The sequence below is a fragment of the Pygocentrus nattereri genome, chromosome 17, assembly GCF_015220715.1.
Source record: "Pygocentrus nattereri isolate fPygNat1 chromosome 17, fPygNat1.pri, whole genome shotgun sequence".
NCBI classification, from domain to species: Eukaryota; Metazoa; Chordata; class Actinopteri; order Characiformes; family Serrasalmidae; genus Pygocentrus; species Pygocentrus nattereri.
Genome location: NC_051227.1, coordinates 38,848,034 through 38,857,321, shown reverse-complemented (window position 1 = coordinate 38,857,321; position 9,288 = coordinate 38,848,034). Strand labels below are relative to the sequence as shown.

The following is a 9,288-nucleotide window of genomic DNA, read 5'->3' as shown; positions in this document are numbered from 1 at the left end:
ACAATGTAAGGTTTACAGGTATGACTGTGTGTGTGTGTGTGTGTGTGTGTGTGTGTGTGTGTGTGTGTGTGTGTGTGTGTGTGTGAGAGTGAGTATGAATGCAGGTTGTTATTTTACTTCATTTGATCTTATTCCCTGTGTGTGAGTGTCTGTCTGGTGCTGTGCTCTGTGAGCTCCTGTAACCAAAACCAAATTCCTCGTATGCGCAGCAGACCTGGCCAATAAAGCTTGATTCTGATTCTGGTTCTGGTTCTGATTCTGATCAAACCTTCCCCTCACTGCCCAAACTCACTGCGCCACAGCGAGCCGACCCAGAGCTCATTTGTATTCAATGCCCTATAATGCCTTGCGGCGCTGCTTTCTGATTCCTGTTTGTCACCACGCCTGTTGTTCTCTTTGTAAAAATAGCTAAATGTACCATAACACGAGCTTTACATTGCGTCATATAATATATGGTGAAGAAAAACAAAGAGTTTATCTGCCAACCATGAACATAAACTCTATTAGAATGACCAGGTTTATATGTTTTCTGCTGGAGAAGCTTCAATTGCCCGGATGACCCTCGGTGGTCCGGGGTGCAGGCTTCAAACCTGTAGCTGCTTAGCGGCAGAGTGGTTCAATTCCACCTTTCGGGCGGACGGGAAAGGCCTGAAGTGCGTGATCCGCTCAGGTGACGCTCTCCACGCTTTAATAGGGCGCTTTTACCGCGACTCCTACCGTTAAGGACTCGAAGTACCTCAGCCTGTGAGATTAGCGCTGGGGTTGTTGGCTCTCTTTTAGCCTGTCCACTCGCTGACCAGCCTAGTTCTAGGTAAGACTGTAAAAGCCGCCAGACCCTCCAGTTTCAACAAGGAACGCGAACCTGAAACACTAAAGCAGTCAGTTTACATTTCAGCTGAATATGATTATTGTATTAAAGTGGAGCAGATTTGCTGTTTTTACCGAGATTTCAGGCACTTACATACATTCATATTCATTCATTCTCTTCTCCCTCTCTCTCTCTCTCTCTCTCTCTCTCTCTCTCCCTCTGTTTCTCTGTCTCTCTCTGTCTCTCTGTCTCTCTCCCTCTCTCTCTGTCTCTCTCTATCTCTCTGTCTCTCTCTATCTCTCTCTGTCTCTCTCTGTCTGTCTCTCTATTTCTTTTTCTCTCTCTGTCTCTCTGTGTCTCTGCCTCTCTTTCTTTCTCTATCTCTCTCTCTGTCTCTCTCTAACTCTCTCTGTCTCTCTCTCAGTCTCTCTATCTCTCTCTCTGTCATTAGATTTTAGGAATTTCAGAAGAAAAAAAATTAGATTTTAAAAAATCGCTGAATTGTAGAGCTGACAATTTAAAAAGATACTATATAATCAAAATAAAAACAATGAATACATATGTTTGTATTCGTGTGTGTGTGTGTGTGAGTGTGTGTGTGTGTGTGTGTGAGTGAGTATGTGTGTGTGTGTGAGTGTGTGTGTGTGTGTGTGTGTGAGTGTGTGTGTGTGTGTGTGTGTGTGTGTGAGAGTGTGTGTGTGTGTGTGTGTGTGTGAGTGTGTGTGTGTGTGTGTGTGTGTGAGAGTGAGTATGAATGCAGGTTGTTATTTTACTTTATTTGATCTTATTCCCTGTGTGTGAGTGTCTGTCTGGTGCTGTGCTCTGTGAGCTCCTGTAACCAAAACCAAATTCCTCGTATGCGCAGCAGACCTGGCCAATAAAGCTTGATTCTGGTTCTGGTTCTGGTTCTGATTCTGATCAAACCTTCCCCTCACTGCCCAAACTCCCTGCGCCACAGCGAGCCGACCCAGAGCTCATTTGTATTCAATGCCCTATAATGCCTTGCGGCGCTGCTTTCTGATTCCTGTTTGTCACCACGCCTGTTGTTCTCTTTGTAAAAATAGCTAAATGTACCATAACACGAGCTTTACATTGCATCATATAATATATGGTGAAGAAAAACAAAGAGTTTATCTGCCAACCATGAACATAAACTCTATTAGAATGACCAGGTTTATATGTTTTCTGCTGGAGAAGCTTCAATTGCCCGGATGACCCTCGGTGGTCCGGGGTGCAGGCTTCAAACCTGTAGCTGCTTAGCGGCAGAGTGGTTCAATTCCACCTTTCGGGCGGACGGGAAAGGCCTGAAGCGCGTGATCCGCTCAGGTGACGCTCTCCACGCTTTAATAGGGCGCTTTTACCGCGACTCCTACCGTTAAGGACTCGAAGTACCTCAGCCTGTGAGATTAGCGCTGGGGTTGTTGGCTCTCTTTTAGCCTGTCCACTCGCTGACCAGCCTAGTTCTAGGTAAGACTGTAAAAGCTGCCAGACCCTCCAGTTTCAACAAGGAACGGTTCTCACTTCATCAGTCCACTCGGCGTTCCACGCGAGTGCAGCGCTACAGTCAGAGACGATCATTAACAGCCAGACGTGGACGAAGTACACAAACCATGTACTTGAGTTAAAGTCGAGACCCCCAAGGTAAAATATCACTCCAGTAAAAGTAGAAGTTCCTCCTTTAGACCTCCACTTGAGTAAAAGTACTAATGTATTTCCCTTCAAATGTACTTAAGTATAAAGTAAAAGTACTAAAAGAGGAATTCTGGCTCTGATGTCCTGTTATCATTTTTATAATCAGACTGGCTTCATGAACTCATTTCAGGTGAAAGTCCTCCAGCGTCTCTCTTGGTAAACCAGTCTTTTTATAGAAGGTCATTAATTAGTGACGCTGACGTCTATTAAAATGATCAGAAGCACAAAACACTGAAGGTAAACAGTTTCCATCAGGGAGAACCGAGTGGCTCTGAAATCACTTTTTACACACAAGCAAAGTTTCAGTTTCAGATTTATTTACAACTTAGTTCCAAGTTTAAGTTGAATAAAAACTGGCTTTAAACTCAGGATCACAGATGAGCTCCTTTACTATGTTGATCTGTAGGCGTCTGTTCATAAACATAAACCAGCCCAAACTCATTTACTATAAAATGAAATGGTGTTTGTAGAAATTCAGAAAAAAGCCGCGTCAGTCTCGACTGCATATGTGGACATATTTCTATATTGAGCTCTATTTACACAAAGTTAGGTTAGTTCATCATTTATGTTGAACAGACTCTCCCAAAGTTTTACGCTGCTGCGCTGACGTTGAACCGCGTGCTGCACTGGGTCGGTATGACCAACAGGTCAAAACCAGCTCTAAACAAAGTGACCGCTGGGCCCTGATTGGTGCTCTGGCTTTGCGCTTCTTTTGTTTTGACATGTTACGTTTTTATACACACAGAAACCAAAAGGAACGACAGATTTCTCAAAATGTAGGAGGAAAAAGTCGGATATTAGACTCTGAAATGTAGTGGAGTGAAAGGAAAAAGACGCCCAGAACGGAGAAACTTCAGTACAGATACACCAAAAATACTAAAGTACAGAATCTAATTACATTTACTCAGTTACTGCCCACCACTGCTGATCAGGGGCGGGGCTTCAGGAGGGGCTGGGAGGACGGCACTCCCCGGGCCCGGATCTAGAAGGGGCCCGGATGGGAGAGAGGATAAGATTTGAAGTAGCCGGGCCTCTATCACAGCAGAAGAGAGCTGGAGAAGGCGGACCCTCTCCTGACTGTATCCAGAGGAGCACAGTATACGTACAAAGGCACAGCCCACCTCACACCACCCATCATTCAAGTCTTACACGGGGCTTTTAAAGGGTGCCACAGTCAGGACTGAGTCATGGTTTCTAAAAACTTCACAAGACCGACTGACTTTAGTGATGCAGTGGGTGTAAAATACTGAATAAAATCTTGTTCTGCACGACCGGCTTCATTTTCACTCTTACATTTAACTTTATGACACGCAAAGTTTTTGGATCGCCGATAAGCGAAGCTTGTAAGCCCCGCTGTTGCAGGCATGTGTATGTTGTAAAACGATGTTATGATGAGCTTTATTAAATAATAAAGGGTATAAATGGCCCGGTCATTTGCCCCGGCCCCGGCCCGGCTCTGATTTGTTCCACTAGTGCTGCTGATCTGTCAGAAACGAAGCTACCAGATCATTATAGTATCACTCCATCCTCTGGAACTGCTGCTCAAACCAGTGTTTATTCTAGCATATTTTCTCCTGCCGTATTACCCCACCTGTCTGACTGTCACCTCACTGACCCCTTTCTCTGCCACCACACACACCCTATAACTCCTGCTGCACTCAGCACTTTAACTTCAGACCCATACATCAAACAATGTAAGGTTTACAGGTATGAGTGTGTGTGTGTGTGTGTGTGTGTGTGTGTGTGTGTGTGTGTGTGTGTGTGTGTGTGTGTGAGAGTGAGTATGAATGCAGGTTGTTATTTTACTTCATTTGATCTTATTCCCTGTGTGTGAGTGTCTGTCTGGTGCTGTGCTCTGTGAGCTCCTGTAACCAAAACCAAATTCCTCGTATGCGCAGCAGACCTGGCCAATAAAGCTTGATTCTGATTCTGGTTCTGGTTCTGATTCTGATCAAACCTTCCCCTCACTGCCCAAACTCACTGCGCCACAGCGAGCCGACCCAGAGCTCATTTGTATTCAATGCCCTATAATGCCTTGCGGCGCTGCTTTCTGATTCCTGTTTGTCACCACGCCTGTTGTTCTCTTTGTAAAAATAGCTAAATGTACCATAACACGAGCTTTACATTGCGTCATATAATATATGGTGAAGAAAAACAAAGAGTTTATCTGCCAACCATGAACATAAACTCTATTAGAATGACCAGGTTTATATGTTTTCTGCTGGAGAAGCTTCAATTGCCCGGATGACCCTCGGTGGTCCGGGGTGCAGGCTTCAAACCTGTAGCTGCTTAGCGGCAGAGTGGTTCAATTCCACCTTTCGGGCGGACGGGAAAGGCCTGAAGTGCGTGATCCGCTCAGGTGACGCTCTCCACGCTTTAATAGGGCGCTTTTACCGCGACTCCTACCGTTAAGGACTCGAAGTACCTCAGCCTGTGAGATTAGCGCTGGGGTTGTTGGCTCTCTTTTAGCCTGTCCACTCGCTGACCAGCCTAGTTCTAGGTAAGACTGTAAAAGCCGCCAGACCCTCCAGTTTCAACAAGGAACGCGAACCTGAAACACTAAAGCAGTCAGTTTACATTTCAGCTGAATATGATTATTGTATTAAAGTGGAGCAGATTTGCTGTTTTTACCGAGATTTCAGGCACTTACATACATTCATATTCATTCATTCTCTTCTCCCTCTCTCTCTCTCTCTCTCTCTCTCTCTCTCTCTCCCTCTGTTTCTCTGTCTCTCTCTGTCTCTCTGTCTCTCTCCCTCTCTCTCTGTCTCTCTCTATCTCTCTGTCTCTCTCTATCTCTCTCTGTCTCTCTCTGTCTGTCTCTCTATTTCTTTTTCTCTCTCTGTCTCTCTGTGTCTCTGCCTCTCTTTCTTTCTCTATCTCTCTCTCTGTCTCTCTCTAACTCTCTCTGTCTCTCTCTCAGTCTCTCTATCTCTCTCTCTGTCATTAGATTTTAGGAATTTCAGAAGAAAAAAAATTAGATTTTAAAAAATCGCTGAATTGTAGAGCTGACAATTTAAAAAGATACTATATAATCAAAATAAAAACAATGAATACATATGTTTGTATTCGTGTGTGTGTGTGTGTGAGTGTGTGTGTGTGTGTGTGTGAGTGAGTATGTGTGTGTGTGTGAGTGTGTGTGTGTGTGTGTGTGTGAGTGTGTGTGTGTGTGTGTGTGTGTGTGTGAGAGTGTGTGTGTGTGTGTGTGTGTGTGAGTGTGTGTGTGTGTGTGTGTGTGTGTGTGTGTGTGTGAGAGTGAGTATGAATGCAGGTTGTTATTTTACTTTATTTGATCTTATTCCCTGTGTGTGAGTGTCTGTCTGGTGCTGTGCTCTGTGAGCTCCTGTAACCAAAACCAAATTCCTCGTATGCGCAGCAGACCTGGCCAATAAAGCTTGATTCTGATTCTGATTCTGGTTCTGATTCTGATCAAACCTTCCCCTCACTGCCCAAACTCCCTGCGCCACAGCGAGCCGACCCAGAGCTCATTTGTATTCAATGCCCTATAATGCCTTGCGGCGCTGCTTTCTGATTCCTGTTTGTCACCACGCCTGTTGTTCTCTTTGTAAAAATATCTAAATGTACCATAACACGAGCTTTACATTGCGTCATATAATATATGGTGAAGAAAAACAAAGAGTTTATCTGCCAACCATGAACATAAACTCTATTAGAATGACCAGGTTTATATGTTTTCTGCTGGAGAAGCTTCAATTGCCCGGATGACCCTCGGTGGTCCGGGGTGCAGGCTTCAAACCTGTAGCTGCTTAGCGGCAGAGTGGTTCAATTCCACCTTTCGGGCGGACGGGAAAGGCCTGAAGCGCGTGATCCGCTCAGGTGACGCTCTCCACGCTTTAATAGGGCGCTTTTACCGCGACTCCTACCGTTAAGGACTCGAAGTACCTCAGCCTGTGAGATTAGCGCTGGGGTTGTTGGCTCTCTTTTAGCCTGTCCACTCGCTGACCAGCCTAGTTCTAGGTAAGACTGTAAAAGCTGCCAGACCCTCCAGTTTCAACAAGGAACGGTTCTCACTTCATCAGTCCACTCGGCGTTCCACGCGAGTGCAGCGCTACAGTCAGAGACGATCATTAACAGCCAGACGTGGATGAAGTACACAAACCATGTACTTGAGTTAAAGTCGAGACCCCCAAGGTAAAATATCACTCCAGTAAAAGTAGAAGTTCCTCCTTTAGACCTCCACTTGAGTAAAAGTACTAATGTATTTCCCTTCAAATGTACTTAAGTATAAAGTAAAAGTACTAAAAGAGGAATTCTGGCTCTGATGTCCTGTTATCATTTTTATAATCAGACTGGCTTCATGAACTCATTTCAGGTGAAAGTCCTCCAGCGTCTCTCTTGGTAAACCAGTCTTTTTATAGAAGGTCATTAATTAGTGACGCTGACGTCTATTAAAATGATCAGAAGCACAAAACACTGAAGGTAAACAGTTTCCATCAGGGAGAACCGAGTGGCTCTGAAATCACTTTTTACACACAAGCAAAGTTTCAGTTTCAGACTTATTTACAACTTAGTTCCAAGTTTAAGTTGAATAAAAACTGGCTTTAAACTCAGGATCACAGATGAGCTCCTTTACTATGTTGATCTGTAGGCGTCTGTTCATAAACATAAACCAGCCCAAACTCATTTACTATAAAATGAAATGGTGTTTGTAGAAATTCAGAAAAAAGCCGCGTCAGTCTCGACTGCATATGTGGACATATTTCTATATTGAGCTCTATTTACACAAAGTTAGGTTAGTTCATCATTTATGTTGAACAGACTCTCCCAAAGTTTTACGCTGCTGCGCTGACGTTGAACCGCGTGCTGCACTGGGTCGGTATGACCAACAGGTCAAAACCAGCTCTAAACAAAGTGACCGCTGGGCCCTGATTGGTGCTCTGGCTTTGCGCTTCTTTTGTTTTGACATGTTACGTTTTTATACACACAGAAACCAAAAGGAACGACAGATTTCTCAAAATGTAGGAGGAAAAAGTCGGATATTAGACTCTGAAATGTAGTGGAGTGAAAGGAAAAAGACGCCCAGAACGGAGAAACTTCAGTACAGATACACCAAAAATACTAAAGTACAGAATCTAATTACATTTACTCAGTTACTGCCCACCACTGCTGATCAGGGGCGGGGCTTCAGGAGGGGCTGGGAGGACGGCACTCCCCGGGCCCGGGTCTAGAAGGGGCCCGGATGGGAGAGAGGATAAGATTTGAAGTAGCCGGGCCTCTATCACAGCAGAAGAGAGCTGGAGAAGGCGGACCCTCTCCTGACTGTATCCAGAGGAGCACAGTATACGTACAAAGGCACAGCCCACCTCACACCACCCATCATTCAAGTCTTACACAGGGCTTTTAAAGGGTGCCACAGTCAGGACTGAGTCATGGTTTCTAAAAACTTCACAAGACCGACTGACTTTAGTGATGCAGTGGGTGTAAAATACTGAATAAAATCTTGTTCTGCACGACCGGCTTCATTTTCACTCTTACATTTAACTTTATGACACGCAAAGTTTCAAGTGGATCACCGATATTTGGATCGCCGATAAGCGAAGCTTGTAAGCCCCGCTGTTGCGGGCATGTGTATGTTGTAAAACGATGTTATGATGAGCTTTATTAAATAATAAAGGGTATAAATGGCCCGGTCATTTGCCCCGGCCCCGGCCCGGCTCTGATTTGTTCCACTAGTGCTGCTGATCTGTCAGAAACGAAGCTACCAGATCATTATAGTATCACTCCATCCTCTGGAACTGCTGCTCAAACCAGTGTTTATTCTAGCATCTTTTCTCCTGCCGTATTACCCCACCTGTCTGACTGTCACCTCACTGACCCCTTTGTGTGTGTGTGTGTGTGTGTGTGTGTGTGTGTGTGTGTGTGTGTGTGTGTGTGTGTGTGTGTGAGAGTGAGTATGAATGCAGGTTGTTATTTTACTTTATTTGATCTTATTCCCTGTGTGTGAGTGTCTGTCTGGTGCTGTGCTCTGTGAGCTCCTGTAACCAAAACCAAATTCCTCGTATGCGCAGCAGACCTGGCCAATAAAGCTTGATTCTGGTTCTGGTTCTGGTTCTGATTCTGATCAAACCTTCCCCTCACTGCCCAAACTCACTGCGCCACAGCGAGCCGACCCAGAGCTCATTTGTATTCAATGCCCTATAATGCCTTGCGGCGCTGCTTTCTTATTCCTGTTTGTCACCACGCCTGTTGTTCTCTTTGTAAAAATAGCTAAATGTACCATAACGCGAGCTTTACATTGCGTCATATAATATATGGTGAAGAAAAACAAAGAGTTTATCTGCCAACCATGAACATAAACTCTATTAGAATGACCAGGTTTATATGTTTTCTGCTGGAGAAGCTTCAATTGCCCGGATGAACCTCGGTGGTCCGGGGTGCAGGCTTCAAACCTGTAGCTGCTTAGCGGCAGAGTGGTTCAATTCCACCTTTCGGGCGGACGGGAAAGGCCTGAAGCGCGTGATCCGCTCAGGTGACGCTCTCCACGCTTTAATAGGGCGCTTTTACCGCGACTCCTACCGTTAAGGACTCGAAGTACTTCAGCCTGTGAGATTAGCGCTGGGGTTGTTGGCTCTCTTTTAGCCTGTCCACTCGCTGACCAGCCTAGTTCTAGGTAAGACTGTAAAAGCCGCCAGACCCTCCAGTTTCAACAAGGAACGCGAACCTGAAACACTAAAGCAGTCAGTTTACATTTCAGCTGAATATGATTATTGTATTAAAGTGGAGCAGATTTGCTGTTTTTACCGAGATTTCAGGCACTTACATACATT

General features: G+C 45.0%; 5 non-coding genes across 5 annotated transcripts; all 5 read left to right on the top strand.

Moving 5' to 3' along the window:
• Positions 1-549: 549 nt before the first annotated feature.
• On the top strand, positions 550-636 carry trnastop-uca. The gene has a single exon. It is a non-coding gene; the product is annotated as a tRNA-Sec (tRNA).
• A 1,377-nt stretch (positions 637-2,013) lies between these two features.
• Positions 2,014-2,100, top strand: trnastop-uca. The gene has a single exon. It is a non-coding gene; the product is annotated as a tRNA-Sec (tRNA).
• Positions 2,101-4,738: 2,638 nt separating this feature from the next.
• On the top strand, positions 4,739-4,825 carry trnastop-uca. The gene has a single exon. It is a non-coding gene; the product is annotated as a tRNA-Sec (tRNA).
• Positions 4,826-6,216: 1,391 nt separating this feature from the next.
• On the top strand, positions 6,217-6,303 carry trnastop-uca. Its single transcript has one exon. It is a non-coding gene; the product is annotated as a tRNA-Sec (tRNA).
• A 2,566-nt stretch (positions 6,304-8,869) lies between these two features.
• Positions 8,870-8,956, top strand: trnastop-uca. Its single transcript has one exon. It is a non-coding gene; the product is annotated as a tRNA-Sec (tRNA).
• The last annotated feature ends 332 nt before the right edge of the window (positions 8,957-9,288 follow it).